Source organism: Haematobia irritans, chromosome 4 (genome assembly GCF_050003625.1).
Source record: "Haematobia irritans isolate KBUSLIRL chromosome 4, ASM5000362v1, whole genome shotgun sequence".
Classification (NCBI taxonomy): Eukaryota; Metazoa; Arthropoda; class Insecta; order Diptera; family Muscidae; genus Haematobia; species Haematobia irritans.
This window is the reverse complement of record NC_134400.1, coordinates 44,108,401-44,132,336: the sequence shown is the minus strand read 5'-3', so window position 1 is coordinate 44,132,336 and position 23,936 is coordinate 44,108,401. Positions and strand designations below refer to the sequence as shown.

The following is a 23,936-nucleotide window of genomic DNA, read 5'->3' as shown; positions in this document are numbered from 1 at the left end:
TCGGAGCAAAAAATTGGCCTCTGTGGGCAAATGAGTGTAAATCGGGCGAAAGCTATATATGGGAGCTATATCTAAATCTGAACCGATTTGGCTGATATTTTGCAAGTTTTTCGAGACTCATAAAATATTCGGATGTACGGAATTTGAGGAAGATCGGTTGATATACACGCCAATTATGACCAGATCGGTGAAAAATATATATGGCAGCTATATCTAAATCTGAACCGATTTTTTCCAAAATCAATAGGGATCGTCTTTGAGCCGAAACAGGACAATATACCAAATTTTAGGACGATCGGACTAAAACTGCGAGCTGTACTTTGCACACAAAAATACATCAACAGACAGACAGACAGACGGACAGACAGACAGACAGACAGACGGACATCGCTAAATCGACTCAGAATTTAATTCTAAGACGATCGGTATACTAAACGATGGGTCTCAGACTTTTCCTTCTTGGCATTACATACAAATGCACAAACTTATTATACCCAGTACCACAGTAGTGGTGAAGGGTATGAATATGGGAAACATTTAAATCTGGAGCAATTTTAAGAAAACTTCGCAAAAGTTTATTTATGATTTATCGCTCGATATATATGCATTAGAAGTTAAGGAAAAATAGAGTCATTTTTACAACTTTTCGACTAAACAGTGGCGATTTTACATGGAAAATGTTGGTATTTTGACCATTTTTGTCGAAATCAGAAAAACATATATATGGGAGCTATATCTAAATCTGAACCGATTTCAACCAAATTTGACACACATAGCTACAATGCTAATTCTACTCCCTGTGTAAAATTTCAACTAAATCGGAGTAAAAAATTGGCCTCTGTGGTCATATGAGTGTAAATCGGGCGAAAGCTATATATGGGAGCTATATCTAAATCTGAACCGATTTCAACCAAATTTGGCACGCATAGCTACAATGCTAATTCTACTCCCTGCGCAAAATTTCAACTAAATCGGAGCAAAAAATTGGCCTCTGTGGGCAAATGAGTGTAAATCGGGCGAAAGCTATATATGGGAGCTATATCTAAATCTGAACCGATTTGGCTGATATTTTGCAAGTTTTTCGAGACTCATAAAATATTCGGATGTACGGAATTTGAGGAAGATCGGTTGATATACACGCCAATTATGACCAGATCGGTGAAAAATATATATGGCAGCTATATCTAAATCTGAACCGATTTTTTCCAAAATCAATAGGGATCGTCTTTGAGCCGAAACAGGACCGTATACCAAATTTTAGGACAATCGGACTAAAACTGCGAGCTGTACTTTGCACACAAAAATACATCAACAGACAGACAGACAGACAGACGGACAGACAGACAGACGGACATCGCTAAATCGACTCAGAATTTAATTCTAAGCCAATCCGTATACTAAAAGGTTGGTCTATGATTACTCCTTCTTGGCGTTACATACAAATGCACAAACTTATTATACCCTGTACCACAGTAGTGGTGAAGGGTATAAAAACACGTTGTGTTTTCCCCAATGTACGTACGTACAAAAATACATATCGCACATTTTAAACGTTTACTCACACTACGCTAAGTACTAGCTAAATTTGAAATTACCTACACAGTGGAATTTCAAAGTTACACATTTCATTCAAGTAATATTTTATTCGGAGCGGAGCGGTTTTTCATTTGGAAACCGCTCCGCTCCCGCTCCGCTCCTGATTTTAAAAATACCGCTCCCGCTCCGCTCCCGCTCCGGCAAAAAAAGGGCTTGCTCCGCTCCGCTCCACGCTCCGCTCCGCTCCGGATCCCTGGTTGTTATCGATGTAGGTCGGATGGTATTGAAAATGGGCCATATCGGTCCACTTTTACGTATAGCCCCCATATAAAGGAACCCTCAGATTTGGCATGTGGAGCCTCTAACAGAAGCATATTTCATCCGATCCGGCTGAAATTTGGTACATGGTGTTGGTATATAGTCTCTAACAACCATGCAAAAATTGGTCCACATCGGTTCATAATTATATATAGCCCCCATATAGACCGATCCCCAGATTTGGTTTGTGGAGCCTCTAAGAGAAGCATATTTCATCCCATCCGGCTGAAATTTGGTACATGGTGTTGGTATATGGTCTCTAACAATCATGCAAAAATTGGTCGACATCGGTCCATAATTATATATAGCCCCCATATAAACCGATCCCCAGATTTGGCTTGCGGAGCCTCAAAGAGAAGCAAATTTCATCCGATCCGGCTGAAATTTGGTACATGATGTTGGTATATGGTCTCTTACAACCATACAAAAATTGGTCCATATCGGTCCATAATTATGTATAGAGCACATATAAACCGATCCCCAGATTTGGGTTGCGGAGCCTCTAAGAGAAGCAAATTTCATCCGATCCGGTTGAAATTTGGTACATGGTATTGGTATATGGTCTCTAGCAACCGTGCAAAAATTGGTCCATATCGGTCCATAATTATATATAGCCCCCATATAAAACGTTCTCCAGATTTGACCGCCGGAGCCTCTTGGAGGAGCAAAATTCATCCAATCCGGTTCAAATTAGGAACGTGGTGTTAGTATATGGTCGCTAACAACCATACCAAAATTGGTCCAATCACACAAAAATTGGTCCATATCGGTTCATAATAATGGTTGCCACTAGCGCCAAAAATAATCTACCAAAATTTTATTTCTATAGAAAATTTTGTTCAAATTTTATTTCTATAGAAAATTTTGTCAAAATTTTATTTCTAGAGACAATTTTGTTAAAATTTTATTCGGTTCATCATTGTCAAAATTTTATTTCTATAGAAAATTTTGATCAAATTTTATTCGGTTCAAGATTTTATTTCTATAGAAAATTTTTTCAAAAGTTTATTTCTACAGAAAATTTTGTTAAAATTTTATTTCTGCAGACATTTTTGTCAAAATTTTCTTTCTATAGAAAATTTTGTGAAAATTTTTATTTCTATAGAAAATTTTGTGAAAATTTTATTTCTATAGAAAATTTTGTTAAAATTTTATTTCTGTAGAAAATTTTGTCAAAATTTTATGTCTACTTTGTCAAACTGAATTATATACGTATTGGATCGATCTTTTTTGATTTAATATATACCACGTATGGACTTACAATTTAGAAGATGGTGTTAGGAGGTTTTAAGATACCTTGCCATCGGCAAGCGTTACCGCAACTTAAGTAATTCGATTGTGGGTGGCAGTGTTTAGAAGAAGTTTCTACGCAATCCATGATGGAGGGTACATAAGCTTCGGCCTGGCCGAACTTACGGCCGTATATACTTGTTTATATCTTTATTTTCCTATAGAAATGAAATTTTGACTAAAGTTTCTATAGAAATAAAATTTTGACAAAATTTTCAATTGAAATAAAATGTTAACAAAATTTTCAATTGAAATAAAATGTTAACAAAATTTTCAATAGAAATAAAATTTTTACAAAATTTTCAATAGAAATAAAATTTTTACAAAATTTTCAATAGAAATAAAATAAAATTTTGACAAAATTTTCCATAAAATAAAATTTTGACAAAATTTTCAATTGAAATAAAATTTTGACAAAATTTTCTATAAAATAAAATTTTGACAAAATTTTCTATAGAAATAAAATTATGACAACATTTTCTATAGAAACAAAATTTTCTATAGAAATAAAATTTTGCAAAACAAGACTTTTTGGTTTGATAGTTATTTTTTTGGTAAAATTTTCTTCACAATTTCGTAGATTATTTTTGACTCGAGTGGTTTAGAGCCACCATATTCGGTACACAGAGAGTGTACCGAATATGGTGTGTATCGGTCCATGGTTTGTTATAGCTCCCATACAAACTGGGCTTCTTGGGCTTCTAAAAACCGTAGTTTTTATATGACTTGCCTGAAATTGAATATATAGAGTTTTTTAGGACCACAAATACCCAGCAAAAAAAGAGCTTCAAAAAAGTTGTTTGGATTCCCAATTTGTAATACGGAAGTGGTGCAAACTTGCATTTTAATTTTTTTTATTTTTTATTGATTAAGACTGACCCAAAATAAATTCATCGGAAGTGAAAAAAATGTATGGGGGGTCCCGGGATGCCCTTAAACCTATAATGCCCCATTTTTTTGAGAGCTGAAAAAATTTCTAAGGTTTATGACACAAAACCAGGAAATGAAACAAAAAAAAATTATACGGTAAAATCCAGTATATGCTGCAAAGTCTTTTGTAGAGTTTTAACTAAGTTTTGTTTTTTATTTTAGCCGTTTTTATTGTCTGTAGGTGTGTTTTACTAAAAGCTTCCCGTTTAAACGAAGACGGCCTAAAGGCGGGTTTGGGCATTAGAGGGTTAAAAAGAAATGTTTGTGGAACAACTTCCAATATTTTTTCTGGGTTTATTAATATGGGGCATAGTCTTTATATTAGCAGAGATATTGGATCTATGGATAAGAGATAAACTTTTTTGAGGATTTTGTATCATTGATTTAAAGTTTTTTTTTTTAACTACAAAAATCATATTTTACCTTGAAGTGTCCACTAAATTTAAAATGAAAAATTCGGTAAAAAGTATCGGTATCCAAATTATAATTTTATCGAACTTAGATAAAAATTGAGTCCAATTTAAAGAAGCCACATCTTTCGCTCGGAATCACTACCAAAATCCCTAAGAGAAGGTCAATATTTTCTTATAGCTTAATTACATTTTTTTACTGAAAAAAATATTGACCTAATATGAAAGATTATTCAATCAAAATTTTAGATTGTATAATCTTTCACAAAAAATAATTTTAATTAAAAGAAAGTTTAAAATTTTTGCTCCAAAAATAGTTTTCATTAAATTTAGAACACGAATCTGGAAGTTTTGCGTCCCTCCGTGAGGGCCGTAAGTCCTCAAACTAAGGAACATTTTCCTGAAAGTAAAGAAAAACATTTTTGATTAAAAGAAATCGTCTTTAAATTAACTGATATATTAAATTTAAGATAAAGACGCTTCAAATTTCGACTAAGACTTATTTTGAAGATATTGCATCTTTGGAATATCATGGAATTACAAAAATTGTTTTGAAGTATCTGTTAAAACCTCCAACGAAATCTTTTATAGCCGATTTAAGTTCATTTTAGTTCAGGAAAATTAGTTGATTTTAGCTCAATTTTGCCAAATGTGAGATTTTTTTATACCCTCCACCATAGGATGGGGGTATATTAACTTTGTCATTCCGTTTGTAACACATCGAAATATTGCTCTCTCTAAGAGAAGCAAATTTCATCCGTTCCGGCTGAAATTTGGTACATGGTATTAGTATGTGGTCTTCAACAACTAAGCAAAAATTGGTCCATATCGGTCCATAATTATATATAGCCCCCTTATAAACTGATTCCTAGATTTGACCTCCGGAGCCTCTTGGAAGAGCAAAATTTATCCGATCCGTTTGAAATTTGGTACGTTGTGTAAGTATATAGTCTCTCATAACCATGCAAAAATTGGTCCATATCGGTCCATAATTATATATAGCCCCATATAAACCGATTCCTAGATTTGACCTCCGGAGCCTCTTGGAGGAGCAAAATTCATCCAATCCGGTTGAAACTTAGTACGTGGTGTTAGTATATGGTCTCTAACAAGTTGTTAGACCAATTCGTGCATGGTTGTTACTAACTAAACCGATTCCCAGATTTGTCCTCCGGAGCTTCTTGGAGGAGCAAAATTCATCCGATCCGGTTGAAATTTGGAACGTGGTGTTAGTATATGGCCGTTAATAACAATGCCAAAATTGGTCCATATCGGTCTATAGTAATATATAGCCGATCCCCAATCACACAAAAATTGGTCCATGTCGGTTCATAATCATGGTTGCCACTCGAGCCCAAAATAATCTACCCAAATTTTATTTTTATAGAAAATTTTGTCAAATTTTTATTTCTATAGAAAATGTCAAAATTTTATTTTCATAGAAAATTTTCTCAAACTTTTATTTCTATAGAAAATTTTGTCCAAATTTTACTTTTATAGAAAATGTTGTCAAAATTTTATTTTGTCAAAATTTTATTTCTATAGAAAATTTTGTCAAACTTAATTATATACGTATTTAATCGGCCTTTTTTAGTTTAAGATATATCCCGTATGGACTACCTCGCAATTTAGAAGATGGTGTTAGGAAGTTTTAAGATACCTTGCCAACGGCAAGTGTTACCGCAACCTAAGTAATTCGATTGTGGATGACAGTATTTTGTAGAAGTTTCTACGCAATCCATGGTGGAGGGTATATAAGCTTCGGCCTGGCCGAACTTACGGCCGTATATATAGTTGTTTCAATATTATTCACTTAAAATTTAATTAATTCGACAATTTTATTAATTAAAACAAAAATCAATCACAAGAATTAATAATATCAATTAATTTTTTAATTGACTTTGGTGATTGATACTATCATTTCTGTGATTGTAGACATCTCAAATAAAAATTAATTGGATTAATTAATTTCGTGATTGAATCCAAAAATTATTTTTTTGTGTGAGGGAAGGTCAAAATTTTTGGATCAAAGTAAACGTTTGTTTGAGTGTACACTGAAAAAAATATGAATGATTATGCAGCGTTAATATTAGATCACGCAATTTACACAATATTAAGGACAAATTTCTTTAAAATAAAGAAATTTTAATTGAAAGATGGTTTATAATCGTTTGGGATACGAATCTTTGAAATTCGCGTCCCTCTGTTAAAGTCGCATGTCTTTGAAGTAAGGCAAATGTTCCTTAAAGTAAAGAAAAACATGATTTTGATTTAAAGAAATCGTCCTTAAATTAACTGAAATATTTAATCTTTGGATTAAAGATAAAAAGCTTCAAATATAGGCTATATAGTTATTTTGAAATTATAAAAACATTTCCGTTATAATTTCGATTTTAAAACTGAAATTTATTTGTATATGAATAACTTTGTTCATATATCGCAAAAAGAAAATGAAAATTCGATAGATCAAATCTGTATAGCCTATATTTAAAGGCAGATAATTCCCTAAAAACTGTCTATTTTAAAGAAGTCCCATATGTGGCTCGGTATCAATACCAAAATCCTTAAAGGAAGGTCAAAATCTTTGGATCCAAGGATCTAAGGATATCCTTGGATCTAAGGATATTCTTTTAAGAGAAATTCTCTGAATATATTGTGGCTGATTTACAATTAACATTGTGTCTTATAGTTGGGGACCATTTCATCGACCCCAGTAGGTATTTATATTGGTTATATTTTCTTTAATTATTTCAATTTGCAGATTGTGGATTTAGATGAGGCTAATTATTTATCCATAGTGTGTTCCGCATGCTTGAATTATATAAAACAGTTTGAAGATTATGTAAATAGCTTACAAAAAGCCCAAGAAAAATTAAGGATAATGATCGACCAGGATTTGGTGGCAGCAAAGGATTGTCACCAAACGAATATCAGTAAAGGTTCACTGCTGGTCAAAAAATTTACACCCAAATTTGGTAATTGGGAAATCTTAAATATCTATTTCAATGATCTAAGCCATGAGATACCGAAAGGATCATTTTTGGTCGATTATAATGAAGAGGGCCAAATATTAAATATACAAGAACCTGAAGAAGATCTCCCAAAAACATCCAGTGAATGGCATACTGAGGAATCCGATCAATATACGCAGATGATTAGCCTTGAAGACAATTCTTCGAATACCTTAGCCATAATGCCGGAGATGGTGGTCGATAGTCAAATAGAAGGTCATGATGATGATGATGTAGTAGACAATCCATCATCTGCTAGGACTATTGCTCTGGAAAAGCCAATCGAATTGAATGTCACAAACTACACTTGGAATAAATTCACCTTGGCCGATCAAAATACGCCGAGGATTAGAAATGAAGACAAGTCTTCGAATACCTTAGCCAAAATGCAGGAGCTGGTTGTCTACAGACCAGTAGAAGCTGAAGATAATGCAGACGATCCATCATCTGCAAGGACTATAGTTCTGGAAAAGCCAATCGAATTGAATGTAACAAACCACTTTTGGAAAAAATTTCCCTTGGCCGATCTATATACGCCGATAATTCGAAATGAAGACAATTCATCGAATACTTTATCCACAATGCCGGAACCGATTGTCGATAGTCCAAAAGAAGAAGATGATGACGGAGTAGACGATCCATCATCTTCAAGGACTATAGTTCTGGAAAAGCCAATCGAATTGAATGTAACAAACCACTTTTGGAAAAAATTCACCTTGAATATGCTCTTGGCGCAATGGATGCCCAACATCCATTGTAGCGAATGCCCAATGACCTTTAGCACTTGGAATGCATTGGAAGACCATTTTGGAATGGAGCATCCTACGGCTATTTTGCAAGTTCATTGTTGTTCACAAACCTTTAACACTCGTACCCAACTAAAAAACCATCTCGTGCTTCATTGTGATCCCCAAGCATACATTTGTAAGATTTGTGGAAAAAATCTTGAAGGACCCACTATGCTTAGGCGACATGAAAACCAGGAGCATGGTGGGTACCAAAGTGCCCCACCATGTCCACACTGTGCGAAAATTTGCCAGAGTGCAAAATGCCGGTGCAGTAATTTGTGTTCTGAACACTCAGAAAAGAGACAGTTTTCTTGTTCCCGTTGTGGCATTGAGCATGTAACTCGTCACTCCTTACTCCAACACATGGCCAACGTTCATTTTAAACGGACTATTTACTCCTGTGCATTCTGTAGTATGACCTATAGGAATTTCTTCTCCCTAGTAAATCACCGTAATGAAAAACATCCCGAAGAGATAGATAACGAAAAATTCTATATAAAAATTAGTAATGATATCGAAGACCCAGAGACGCCCAAAAAGAATCTAGTAAAAAGAGAAAAATCAATATATAAGAAAAAACATCCCAAAGTGATAGATAACGAAAATTTCTCCATAAAAGTTAATAATGATATTGAAGATCCAAAGACGCCCAATAAGGATATGCTAAAAAGAGAAAAATCCGTTTATGAATGCATCACCTGCCTAAAGATCTTTAGGAAAATATCCAGTGTAATACGTCATAATAAGATAGTCCATGAACATCCAAAAATTACCCGTGCTTGTTATCGTAGGGTTTTAGTGAAACCCACGAACCAAAAAGTCCATAAAATTGAATGGAGAAAAAACTCTCCCGAAAAGGATTATGATCACGTTGAAGATGATGCAGCAGAGGATGACAAATATTCGGATAAATGTTTCAAGGACAATCAAACAAACCCTTTGATCAATTCCAAATGCAGCCATTGCAATGAGAATTTCATTTCGTATCCAGAATTAGCGCAACACATTAACGAAGTACATGGCGACATTGCCAAATTTACCTGTGAACATTGTGGTCATTCTGCGGACTCTTCCTTAAGTCTTAGTCGACACCTATTGTATTGTTTCAAAAACTATTCGAAACCCACTTGTTCCCTATGCAATCAGACTTTTAAGTACATTCGAACATTACGTGAACATATGGCAATAAACCATAATGGCCAGGATTTATATATTTGTGCCTATTGCCCGCAGACATTTAAACGTTTGAGTAATGTGAGAGAACACCGACGTATCATGCATCCTTCGACAACGGGAATTGATTATTATAGAGATATTCCATAAGATTAGATGTAAGATATACCAAAAAGATAATAAAAAATTTTACTGATTTAATGACGAAATTAATTGATCCAATTTTCCAATTTTTGGAAATGGCATAACTCGCGAATATGATAATATCTATCATACAATTAATTAGACATTAAAATTTGTTTTTCTTTGAGACTTTTAATTAGTTTTTTAATCGTTTCAATCAAATATTTAATCAATTTTGATCACAAAGTTTAATCAATTTTTTTTTATTGATACAATCAATTTCGTAATTGAATTTTAACTCATTATCATTTTAATTAAGTACATTTTTATTTTTTCGAGACTTTCAATAAATTTTTTAATCGCTTCAATGAAAAATTTAAATAAAGTTTAATCAATTTTTTACGGATGCAATCAATTTTGTAATTGTATTTTAACAGAATTATTTTCTATTGGATAAAAGAAAGATCGAATAAAATCAAAATTTAGAATTATTTTTTCTGATTCAATCACGAAATTAATTGATACAATTAATTTTTTCACAGTTTTATTTGGTCTTCAAAAAAAAATATATTTGATTAAAAAATTAATTGATTTGATTTAAATTAATTAAGAATTTAATTGATGTCGATTGAAAAACTCAATCACTTTTTTAATTGATTAAATTAATTATTTAGTTCAACTTTTCAATTAAATCAGTTCAAGAATTAATTGAGTTTTGAAATCGACATGGATTATTATTTTTAATTAAATTGGTAATTGCTTCAATTAACTGTTTAATAAAAACCGCAAAATTTTCGCTCATGTTCTTAACTAACTTTATGTTGTTAGTTTGGTTAAAAAGTTAATTGTATCAGTTAATTTTTTAATTGAAAAAGTTATCAGCCTCAATTAAGTTTTTAATTGGCAATATTTTGGTGATATTTTTTTCTGTACAAGTACATTTTTTTTGTTAATTCAAATGTATGTTTGGCTAATTAATATTTTATTTGAAAAATAAAAATGGAATTCATATTCTGAAATGATTTTCTTTATTAATTTGATTAAAAAGATATTTGTATCAAATAGTTTTTATACACACCACCATAGATTATTGATCAAGGATGAATTCTAACCCCCATATTCATAGAAGTTAATGTAAACATTAAACCTACTATTGCCATACGAATTCCATCGATAAACTGTCAGTAAATTATTATGAATATGGGCATAAGACGATATAAAGATGTCCGTCTGTCTGTCTGTTGTAATACAGCCTTCAATAACGAAATTGGCACTGATTCGTTTTTTATTTGCACACAGGTCAAGCTCGAAGATGGGCTATATTGATATTGAGGTTTTGATGTAGCCCCATATAAACCGATCTTCCAATTTGATTTCTTGGAAAATCTAGAGAACCCTAACAAAAACTTACCTATATATACTTTTTTTGTCTAATATATACCACGCATGGACTAACATACAATTTAGAAGACGATGTTAAGAAGTTTTAAGATACCTTACCATCGGTAAGTGTTACCACAACCCAAGTCTTTCGTTTCTACGCAATCCATGGTGGAGGGTACATAAGATTCGGCCTGGCCGAACTCACGGCCGTATATACTTGTTTTGTACTAAACAAGTTACTTGGATTTATATATTAATTGGATTTATATTATTAATTAGTGATTGATATTATCCATTCCGTCATTGAAGCAATTAATTAAAAATTGAATCAGTTAATTTCGCCATTGATAAAAAATATATTTTCTGTGTATATAATTTTGATTATGTTATGAAAATATTTTTCAAAACAAAAATAGTAATAAGTTATTACTTTAATCCAGTAAAAATACTAAATTTGATGAAAGTATTTTAAACAAAATATTATTTCCTTAATAAAACAAGTTGTTATATTAAAGTAACATTGCATAGATATAATGATAATATTCATATTTCTTTCATTGATGGCAATTTTATCTCCTTTCTTACTGTATATTATTAACGTACATATTAGATGTAAACATATAAATTACCTAAATTTATGTATGTAGTTAATAAGTTTTGTTAACTGAATAATCATTTCTAATAAATTCAATTAATGACCCAACTTTGTCTATGTGATTCACTTGTACAGGGTGTGGATATAGTTGTGGGCAATTAATAAGTGCAATTAATAAGACTATTAAATTATGTACTAATTAAAAATCATTTTAATTATGATTTATTGGAATTTATTATAAATGTTATGTTTCCCAAAGAGGCTGTAAAAGCCTCTTTACGAAAAATTCGACTTGATATAATTTTTTTATAAAGCGTCCCATAGGTTAGCTTAAGGTATAGTGGCAGCCCGATATTTTGGGTTCACTTAGACTATTCAGTCCATTGTGATACCAGAGTGGTGAACTTCTCTCTTATCACTGAGTGTTGCCCGATTCTATGTTAAGCTCAATGACAAGGAACCTCCTTTTTATAGCCGGCTTTCCACATTGCAGTAAAACCACTTAGAGAAACTTTGAAAAACTCAGAAATGTCACCAGCATTACTGCGGTGGGATAATCCTGAAAAAATTTTTGGTGTTTGGTCGAAACTGGGTTTGAACCCACGACTCTGTGTATGCAGGTGGGTATGCTAACCATTGCTCCAAGGTGGCTCCCTAGAGGTGTCCCATGTCAATTGGTATAATCCTAAATTAGCATTCTGCTATTTAGGAGCTCTAAATTATCTGTGTTTTTATTTGAGGACGGATTATCCCAAAAATTTTGCAGCATTACAGAGAGTATAAACAATAACTGACATTCCTGATTTGTGTTCGTCAAGAAATCTAACCCACATAGTATTGTAATTTTCTCATTCTGTTTGAAAAAACGTTGAAAAGCAATGCACGAGTTTCCTTCCCCTCGTCACTCCGACTGACTTTCCTTCAATGTGCTCTTCATTCCAACAATCCATCCTTCTTTCCATGAAATCGTTTTTCCTTTATTTAGTCCGTACTTCCGTTCGTACATTTCTTCCATTATACTTACCTTAATCGGACCTTCCGTCAGCTTGTTCTTCCTTCTATCAGTTCTTTCTTTGTTCCACAAGTCTATCATTGTTCCCGCCAGTCCATTCGCGGAAGAAACCACTAGTTCCTACTTCCTTTCGACAGGCTGTTCCTTCTTCATTCTTCCGAAGGGGCGTCTTTCTCCTAGGGAAGGACAGCTCTTCTCACTCTCAGTCCGTCCTTCTTTATGTCAATCCTTTCATCTTACTGCCAGGCCGTTCTTCTCTCTGTCAGTTTCTCCTACAATCCAGCAAAAATTTTCCCCTCTCTGTAATGCTGATGACATTTACGAGTATTTCAAAGTTTATTAATGTGAAACGTTGTTCGGACTCCGACTCTATACGAGCCCGGCTGCCACTATACCAAATCTAATCTTCCTTCCGTCAACCCATCTTTCTTTCACTTAGACCAACGTATCTTTCGTACTTCACTTCTGTGTAGTGCATATTTCTCTCGTAAATTCGGTTCCATCATCAATCGTCAGTCAGTCATTCCTATCGTGGGTCCGCTCTTCATATTGTCGGTTCGTCCTTCTTATCATCGGGCTGTCCTTCCTATATTCAGTCGGCCCTTCTTATTTTTGTCCGTCCTTCTTACCATCAGTCCGCCGTTCCTATCGTCAATCCGTCTTCTTTCCTATCGTCAGCCCGTCTTTCCTATCGCAATTCTGTCTTTTCTATAATCATTCCGTCCTTCCTGTCGTTAGTCCATTCAACTTGCCATAGATCCGTCCTGGCTATTGTTTGCCCGTCCTACCTACCATCAGTCCGTCCTTCCTACCACCACACAGTGGTTCTAAATCGCTTTTTTGGAAATAATTCTGTAACTTTTGAACAGATAAAGATATCAACATAATTTTTTCTGTGTGTGAAAGCTGAAGTGGTTTCCTCTAAGTTTCGGTTCAAAATTGCGGAGTTAACAGCTAAAACAAAATTTCATACCCCCGAGGTGACCAACTTTCAACGCCTACAGGTCAACCCGTGGACCCACAAACACTTCAGCTTTCACACACAGAAAAAATTATGTTAATATCTTTATCCGTTTAAAAGTTACAAAATTAGGCATTGTTGTTATTTTTTTTTTCAGCTTAAAACCATACATTGACTAAACTACAAGAGTAGCTTAACCAACAGAGGAAAATAATGTTTGTCAAATTTATTTGGGCAAAGCCCTATAGACTGCAAGATGGTTGGATGGACGCACGTTTCGGAATTACCACATTCCTCATCAGCATCCTCTACTTGCAGCAAAACTATCAACCAATTATCAGAATAAATTCAGGCAGTTTATTAAACCCAACAAAAACCACACTTGAACCCTCCAAAAAAAGGTTTTACATTGATAGCCGGCTTATGCCGAAATAAATTCGAAACAAACATATCTCTTTTCCTATGCCACTGTTACAAAATTAGTTAAAAAATAGCGATTTGGAACCACTATGCACCAGTCCGCCGTTAGTATAGGTCCGCCCTTCCTGTTGTTTCTCCGTCTTTCCTACCATAAGCCTGGTCTTCTTACAGTCAGTCCGTCCATCCTACAGTCAGTCCGTTCTTATAATAAACTCTTCCTTATCATCATCTGTCCGCCGTTCTGATAATAAACTCGTCCTTATCATCAGTCCAACCTTCCTACGTCATTTGGTCCTTCCTGTCGTCAGTCGGTCCATCCTATCATCAGTCCATTCTTCCTATCGTCAGTCCGTCCTTCCTATCGTCAGTCCGTCCTTCCTATCGTCAGTCCGTCCTTCCTATCGTCAGTCCGTCCTTCCTATCGTCAGTCCGTCCTTCTTATCGTCAGTCCGTTCTTCCTATCGTCAGTCCGTTCTTCCTATCGTCAGTCCGTCCTTCCTATCTTCAGTCCGTCCTTCCTATCGTCAGTCCGTCCTTCCTATCGTCAGTCCGTCCTTCCTATCGTAAGCCCGTTCTTCCCATGAGTCCGTTTTTCCTATCACCATTCTGTTCTTCCTATCGTTTGGACTGAATAGTCTAAGTGAGCGTGAAACTTAATCGGGCTGCCATACCATAATTCCTCTTACCTTCAATCCGTTTTTCTACCAATCCGTCGGTTCATCCTATCGTAGACCAATCCTACCATAATTCGCCTTTTTGTGATATCGATAGAAATCGATTTTTAACAACACACAGTCAATATGATCTTTAAATTCGACTTTAACTTTTGTTATTAAGTTTTTGTTGTCTGTTGAAAATTAATAAAAATTAATACATTGAAATTATAACAAATAATCGAAGGTATTTTTATTTTTGTTAGTATAGGAATTTTAATTTTACTTATGTGAGCAGTTTTCAGTTTGATGCTTCATTAAGGCACTTTTTTGTTTGTTTTCTTTTTGTCTTTTTTGTTTCTTTTTTGCAAACTTCGAATATAGTTCTTGCCGTTAGAATTTGCCTGTAACTTTGCCATAGAGTCTCACAATGTCTCAATCCGATCTGTGTCGCTTATGTGTGAAAGCTAGCAAGGACTATAAGAGTCTCTACAATGATAATGGCCTTGGCAATGAATTATACCAAACCATTGTAAAATATTTCCATCCAGTGGTAAGTTTGATGGGGATATTGTGAATGGATTTGGGAAAAATTAAAGAGAATCATTTTTCAAATAGATTTTGGATATGGACAAATGGAAAAATTTACAAAGGATATGCATGGAGTGCTGGAGTTATATAAATAATTTTCAAAATTTTCAAGATACCATACGGGTGGCTCAAGTCCGACTTTTAGATCATGTCGATGCAATTGTAATTAAAACAGAGCCAGGAGGCGAATTGGAAGATACCATAAGACCTTCAACCAGCAGGAAAACATTGAATTCCTCATCCCAACGAGTTGACCAGGAATTTATTTCTCTGCCTGAAATGGATTTAGTGAAGATGACAAAGACTGAAAATATAACAGGTAGTGATTCAACATGCGATATCAGTGATTCGGAGATTCTCTCTAAAAAGGATCCAAATTGGTCTGAAGTTGAATCCAATGATGAAGACGATGATCTTAGCCCAGATTATGAGTTGTCTTCGAAAAATAAGCAAAATTCAAAGGCACGAAGCCACAGTGATGAAATTGTACAGTTTCATCCCAATTATCCTCTACCGGATGATACGGTATTATCGAGTGAATTGGAACTAACCGAAAGTGATTCGGATAATGATGTAAATATGGATAATGATGATCCAACCAGACCTTCTACGAGTGACCTTCAATCTACTCTAGAATCTTCAGAGAAGCGAAAAAGAACTAGAGAACATATGGAACAATTAATGCTGAAGTATCTGCCCATATTGAAATGTATTGCATGTGCCAATTCCTTTACTAATCTCCGGGAATTGCAACATCATTTTCGCCAATTTCATCCCAAAAAGAAATTCTACGTAATGTGCTGTAATCTCAAACTTCCCGTACCCACACGCTTACGGGAGCATTTAATTTTGCACAGTGATCCAGAGGCTTTCAAGTGTAGACTGTGTGGAAAAACCTATTCGCTACGTTCAGGTTTACAAACACACATCGCTTTGCGACATCCCGAAGAGGTGGAGATAAAAATCTACAATTGTCGCAAATGTCACAAATCGTACGATTCTGCCAGGCGCTTGAGTTCCCATGTCAAAGTTGCCCATATGAGAAGAGAAGCTTCACACGAAGAAGAATCAGATCGACCCAAACGTCGTAGGCGCCGTCGCAGATCTTATATACCCCCGGATGGTCCTTGTGCATTTACCTGCGAAGAATGTGGCAAACAATTCGATAAATATCGATCGTTTAATCAACATCAATGGTATAGTCATAGACTGGAACCCAAACACATTTGTGTTACATGTGGCAAAAGCTTCAAACTGAAATATGATCTGCGCAAACATGAGGCCATACACTCGGGCTATGCATGTGCATTTTGTCCCAGAACTTTTACCATTATCGGTGATTTGTATAATCATCGTAATGAGGAACATGCCGATAGGGCAGGAAATTTTGTGAGGAAGTGATTTTTTGGGGATTAAATTAATTTCATATTTTAAGCTCTTGTTTTATTTAAGTGTACTTTAATTTAATTATAATTTTAATTGCAATAAAGTGAGCTATGTTTAAAAATAAAATGTTTGGTTCCCTTAAGGAAATTTACCTTACTTGGTGGGTACACTCAAAAAACAAAAGTTTACTTGGATCAGAGAATGAAGCCGCCGACCATTTTTTGTCGACGTCGCCGCCGAATATATCTACTCATCTCGACTAAAATTTAGATGCCAATTAATCAAAAATATCGTTTTAAATCAGAAAAATGTATTAATAATTGTAGTATTATTTACCTTTCCTCCACAATCAAACAATTTCAAGCTGCTATAATAATTTTGCAAAAATTTAGCTCAGAAAATTTGAATGAAATGTAGGTTATGTTAGATTAGGTTAAAGTGGCAGCCCGATTAAGATTCAGGCTCACTTAGACTATTTAGTCCATTGTGATACCACATTAACTAAAAGTACCTATTACATATGTGCACTTCTAGTTTTAACCGCTGAACCTTCTCGAATATTTTCTTCTGTTGAACCAACCAGATTGTTCCAAAAACATTAGCAGACTGCTTAAGTTAACGTTTTCCAGGTCCGCCAGTAATCTGAAGCTATATGCCCCTAAAATTTGCTTACGCCTTACACAAAATGCAGGACACTCACACAAGAGGTGCTTTATTGATTCCTTTTCCTCCGCATCATGACAGCTCATACAATAGTCATTATACTTCGCGCCAATATTTTTTGCAAAATCCCCTATCAGGCAGCGACCCGTTATAGCAGATATCAGAAGTGATATCTGGCGTCTCGAGAACACTAGCATATCTAGTGTGCGGTTTAAGATTAAATGGGACCATATTTGCTTGGTGTCGTTACAACCCTTGCAATTCTCCCATCGAACATTTGCCATCATGACAGCCTTCTCACGCAGTAAGAGCTTGCAGGTAGCCAGAGGCATACCAACAGATTCTAGTTCCCCTGGAATATGTAAGGTAGTTCCTAGCTTTGCTAGCTCATCTACTTCGCAGTTCCCCTATATGTTCCTATGCCCAGGCACCCATATTAGGTGAATATTGTGCTGCTCAGCCATCTCATTGAGAGACTATTGCCGTTTTGCACGAGTACAAAGCTACCGTTGCTTTTCTCGCCCTTTCTGCAATATTAAGCTTAAAGTTCAGCTTCCTGGCCAAAATAACGCCAAGGTATTTTGCACACTCACCAAAGGGAATTTCAATACCCCCTAAGGAATTAGGCCTAACCGTGGGAGTTTTGCGATCTTTGCAGTACATGACTAATTCTGTCTTTGCAGGATTTACCCCAAGACCATTGAGCTTAACATGGAATCGGGCAGCACTCAGTGATAAGAGAGAAGTTCACCACTGTGGTATCACAATGGACTGAATAGTCTAAGTGAGCCTGATACATCGGGCTGCCACATAACCTAACCTACCCCAAGATCATTGTCTTTCGCCCATTTCTCAGTCATCCTGAGGGCCCTCTGAATAATATCTCTGATTGTGGATGGGAATTTTCCCCTGACTGCCAGAGCCACATCATCTGCGTATGCCACCACTTTTATCCTTTCTTTTTCTAGGGTACCCAGAAGGTTATTTATAGCAACATTCCAAAGAAGAGATGATAGAACTCCTGCTTGAGGAGTGCCTCTGTTCACATACCTTTGTATGTTAGCTTGTCCTAGTGTGGCTGAAATGCGTCTCTTCCTTAGAAGTTCATCTAACAGCCTAAGTATACCTGGATCAACATTCAGATTTGTCAGTCCATTTAATATCGAGCTCGGATGGACGTTATTGAACGCCCCTTCGATGTCTAGCCTAACTTAACCTAACCTACCCATAACCTAACCTAACCTAACCTACCCCAAGACCATTGTCTTTCGCCCATTTCTCAGTCATCCGGAGGGCCCTCTGAATAATATCTCTGATTGTGGATGGGAATTTTCCCCTGACTGCCAGAGCCACATCATCTGCGTATGCCACCACTTTTATCCTTTCTTTTTCTAGGGTACCCAGAAGGTTATGTATAGCAACATTCCAAAGAAGAGATGATAGAACTCCTGCTTGAGGAGTGCCTCTGTTCACATACCTTTGTATGTTAGCTTGTCGTAGTGTGGCTGAAATGCGTCTCTTCCTTAGAAGTTCATCTAACAGCCTAAGTATACCTGGATCAACATTCAGATTTGTCAGTCCATTTAATATCGAGCTCGGATGGACGTTATTGAACGCCCCTTCGATGTCTAGAAACGCCACGATTGTGTATTCTTTAACAGATAGTGAGCTTTCAGTAAAGCTGACTAGTTCATGTAATGCGGTCTAAGTAGACCTGCCCTTCGAGTATGCATGCTGGCGTTTCGAGAGCAAACTTGAATCGACGCTAGTTCTAAGATAAATATATATCATCCTCTCCAGTGTCTTAAGTAGGAATGATGATTAGCTGATTGGTCGGAAATCCTTCGCATTCGAGTGAGAGGCTTTTCACGCTTTAGGTATGAAAACGACTTTTGTTTCCCTCCCCTTTCCTGTAATATATGCTAAGTTGATACATCCTATATATATCGCTAACAACCAGGGGCTAATTCTTTCAGCCACCACTTGTAACTCCGCCGGAGTAATTCCATCAGGTGCGGGGGATTTGAATGGTCCAAAGCTATTTAACGCCCATTTTATTCTAGATTCCGATACAATTTCCTCGAAAGGAAACGACCGCTGAGCCACTGTGGCACCGCCAGTACATAGTTCAACCGTCTGATTTCCGGGAAAATGTGTGTCCATAGTACCTCCAGTGTCTCCTCACTGGATGTTGTCCAATTTCCCTCCGATGTTTTAATGAAACCTGGAGCGGAGTTCGTGGATGCTAGCACCTTCCGTAGTCTGGAAGGCTCGGACGTATTCTTAATGCTGCTGCAGTAATCATTCCATGAGTTATGCTGAGCCTTTCTCAGTTCTCGCTTGTATCCTCTCAGATTCTTCTTGTAAGCGTCCCAATCCACAGGAGCTCTGGGGGACTTTGCTTTGTTAAAGAGCTTCCTGCACGATTTCCTCATATTATCTAGGTTAGGTTAGGTTAGGTTAGGTGGCAGCCCGATGTATCAGGCTCACTTAGACTATTCAGTCCATTGTGATACCACAGTGGTGAACTTCTCTCTTATCACTGAGTGCTGCCCGATTCCATGTTAAGCTCAATGACAAGGGGCCTCCTTTTTATAGCCGAGTCGGAACGGCGTTCCACATTGCAGTGAAACCACTTGGAGAAGCTTTGAAACCCTCAGAAATGTCACCAGCATTACTGAGGTGGGATAATCCACCGCTGAAAAACTTTTTGGTGTTCGGTCGAAGTAGGAATCGAACCCACGACCTTGTGTATGCAAGGCGGGCATGCTAACCATTGCACCACGGTGGCCCTCATATTACCTAACTCAGTAGACCACCATGGTGGTCGATTTTCCCCTGCATGCTTCCCTTTAGGGCATGCAGCTTTCAGTGAAATATTGAAGGCCTTAGTAATCCTCTCCACTGCGTGTTCGATAACTTGCACAGTGCTCATATTTGTCTCTGGTATTTCCGGTATCATCATATTGAACGATTCCCTATTTGGCGGAAATAGGGTCTTGGTGGTATGAACATCAAATTTGAAACTGATGTAGTGATGATCTGAGAAGCTATGTTCACTTAAAACCTGCCAATCATATATCATTTCATTTAGTTCTTGCGAGGCCAAGGAGACGTCCAAAACCTCTTGCCTGTTTCTAGTCACAAAGGTTGGGACATCTCCCTTATTGCAAACTACCAAATTAGTACGCAAAATAAACTCTAGGAGTGACTCTCCTTTTGTATTAATGTCACCACTTCCCCATATACTATGATGTGAATTTGCATCACATCCCATAATGAGTTTTGTCTTTGTTTTCAATGACTCCTCAACTAAGGTGTTAACGGCACATGGAGGCATCTCCCTATCATGTCCTATGTAGACCGAAGATACCCGAAGATATTTGCATTTGGCTATTTCTAAACTGGCAACGACAGTGTCTGTATTGCACATTGAAGGAAGCAGAAACAAGTTGAGCTCGTTTTTAGCAATTATACAGGCTCGATTTACATCATTACCAGTATACTGCAATAGTTTGAACCCCGGAGTACTTAATTCACATATTTTGTTTCTATAAACATATGGTTCTTGAATAAGAACTATATCTATGTCCCCTTTCATCAGGAGAACTTTTAAGGCAGCACATGCAGCCTTACAATGGTGAAGATTTATCTGGAGGATCCGTAGGACCATTGAGATTTTCAACAACCGTCACATCAGCCGTTTCAATGGAGTCATCAAGAATGTCCTCTTCAGAGATTTTGGCGACTCTCGCAATAACCATAGGTTCAACTTTGGTGAGTTTTGAGGCAGTAGAAACCTCCTCTCGCATACGGTGTCTATCCATGCCTGGATCTTTGGTATCTCCCTCAACTTCGTAAGAGGATCCGCTTACTTCTGATTCAGACAGAGGTTTGTCCATTTCTGAATCGCTTTTATATACCTTCATTTGGATACAATGAAAGCCACAACATACACGGCCCTGAGACTTTGCTAGATGTGGCAAAGACTGAGTGTTCAATATAAACACTGTATGCCGTCTTGGTCCATCCACTTCATCTAAACGGCCAACCTTCCAATCAGCTGTTGGAAGATCTGGATTGCAATGCTTCAGTCTATTTAAAATAGATTCAGGGTCAGGAGGGTTTGCAGGTATGAATGAAATGTAAATTTGATTGTAAGATTAGTTGTACAACTAATGTCATTATCATTCGAATAACTTCAAATTTATTTTATAATGGATAATTGTCCGCCGCTGTATCGGCTTAGCCGTCAAGCCACCGCCTTCGGAGGCAAACATTTAGTGTCAGCCGCCGCCGAAAAAAATGGGCCGGCTTCATTCTCTGACTTGGATTCAAAGATTTTGACCTTCTCTTAAGAATTTTGGTATTGATTGCGAGCAAAAGATCCGGCTTCTTTAAAATAAAGACATTTTTGGCGACCTATCTGGCTTTAAATCTAGATTCAATAAAATTAAAATTAGGATACAGATATCATTTATCGATTTTTCATTCTCTTTTCGCTGTATATAAATAAAACTATTCATGTACAAACAAATGTCAATTTAAAAATTTAAATCATTACAGATACAGTAATCCCTCGATTTACGTCGTGCTTGGTTCCGGAATTTGACGACGATAATCGAAACGACGTAAACCGAATTAAAAATTGCTCATACTTACTCCTAAGTCCAAGTCATGTATGTATGTGCCGTGTACGTAATAAAAAACTACAAAAATAAAAGTAATTCAGTAATTTCGGTAAGAATTTCAGAAAAAAATGTTTCGATGTCATCATCGTTGATACTTATTTTACTTCATAAAGTGGACAAAAAAAAAAAATCGACGACGTAAATCGAATGGCGACGTAAATCGAAGTTTCATGGTCGAAAAATTTGACGACGTAAATCGAAGGATTACTGTACTTTAAAGTAAAAAGGCGATTTCTTAATTCCAATCAAAACTTTAAACCAAAGACGCTAAATCCTCAAAATAAGTCTTAGCTTGCATTTGAAGCGTTTTTATTTTAAGTTTAAGAATCAATATTTCACTTAATTTAAGAACAATTTCTTTAAATCAAAAATGTTTTTCTTTACTTTAAGGAAAATTTGTCTTGGTTCAAAGACATGCGACTTTAGCGGAGGTACCCAAATTTCCAAAATCTATGTCCTAAATTTAACGAAAAAAAAAATTGAAACAAAAAGTATAAATTTTATTTTAATTAAAATTTCATTATTTTAAAGAAATTTGTCCTTAATATTTTGTAAATTGCGCATTCTAAAATGTAGGTTATGTAATCTTAAATATCAAGTGAATATATTTTTCAGTGTATTGAATTTTGTCTATGAACACAAACAAAAGTTTACTTGAATTTAAAGATTTTGACCTTTCGTTAAGGATGTTGGTATTGGTTCCGAGCCAAAGATGCGGTTTCTTTAAAATAAAGATATTTTAAATCTAGGCTCTATAAAATTAGGATACAAATCTTATTTACCGAATTATCATTCTCTTTTTATGATTTATTAAAAATTTTAGGGACATAGAGCTTTAGATTACAGGCGGAAAATGTTAACTTAAGCAGTCTGCTAATGTCTGGCTGATTCAACTGAAGGAAATAATAGTGTGGGTCCGAAGTTTTTATGTTCATAACGCTAAAGTTAATATATGAAAATGTGTTGAATTTTGTGCCGAATAAACAGCGACGAAAATTACTATTTATTGTATACCGTGATCTTTTGTACTGCTTCCAAATTTATGGCTAAGTTTTGCAGGGAGGTGACGTCCAAAACTACTTGTTTATTTGGTAATATAAGCAGTTCCAAAACTGATCACGGGGCTCTTGACGAAAATGAATATGTCCACGAGTTTTCTGATGTTCAGTCAATCTTATTAAATAAAACTGTTGAAATATACATATGTGCAACGTGATGTAAATGTAAAAATCCAACCAATTCGATATATTACATTTGTTTGTACAGTAGTCCGAACAATTCAGTAATCCAGACAAAGTTCGAAACTATATCTATTCGATCTAGGGAGGTTGTACCGTATATTTACTTATTTTGTTTTCTGAGTTTTTATACCCTCCACCGTGGTGCAATGGTTAGCATGCCCGCCTTGCATACACAAGGTCGTGGGTTCGATTCCTGCTTCGACCGAACACCAAAAAGTTTTTCAGCGGTGGATTATCCCACCTCAGTAATGCTGGTGACATTTCTGAGGGTTTCAAAGCTTCTCTAAGTGGTTTCACTGCAATGTGGAACGCCGTTCGGACTCGGCTATAAAAAGGAGGTCCCTTGTCATTGAGCTTAACATGGAACCGGGCAGCACTCAATGATAAGAGAGAAGTTCACCAATGTGGTATCACAATGGACTGAATAGTCTAAGTGAGCCTGATACATCGGGCTGCCACCTAACCTAACCTAACCATACCCTCCACCATAGGACGGGGGGTATATTAACTTTGTCATTCCGTTTGTAACACATCGAAATATTGCTCTAAGACCCCATAAAGTATATATATTCTGGGTCGTGGTGAAATTCTGAGTCGATCTGAGCATGTCCGTCCGTCCGTCCGTCTGTTGAAACCACGCTAACTTCCGAAGGAAACAAGCTATCGACTTGAAACTTGGCACAAGTAGTTGTTATTGATGTAGGTCGGATGGTATTGCAAATGGGCCATATCGGTCCACTTTAACGTAGAGCCCCCATATA

The 23,936-nt window shown here is 36.0% G+C and overlaps 1 protein-coding gene across 1 annotated transcript in view; it reads left to right on the top strand.

Annotated features, from left to right (window-relative positions):
- The window catches only part of LOC142236791 (uncharacterized), a 42,914-nt gene that overhangs the window by 6,757 nt on the left and 12,221 nt on the right, over positions 1-23,936 (top strand). The gene's annotated exons all lie outside the window — the stretch shown is intronic.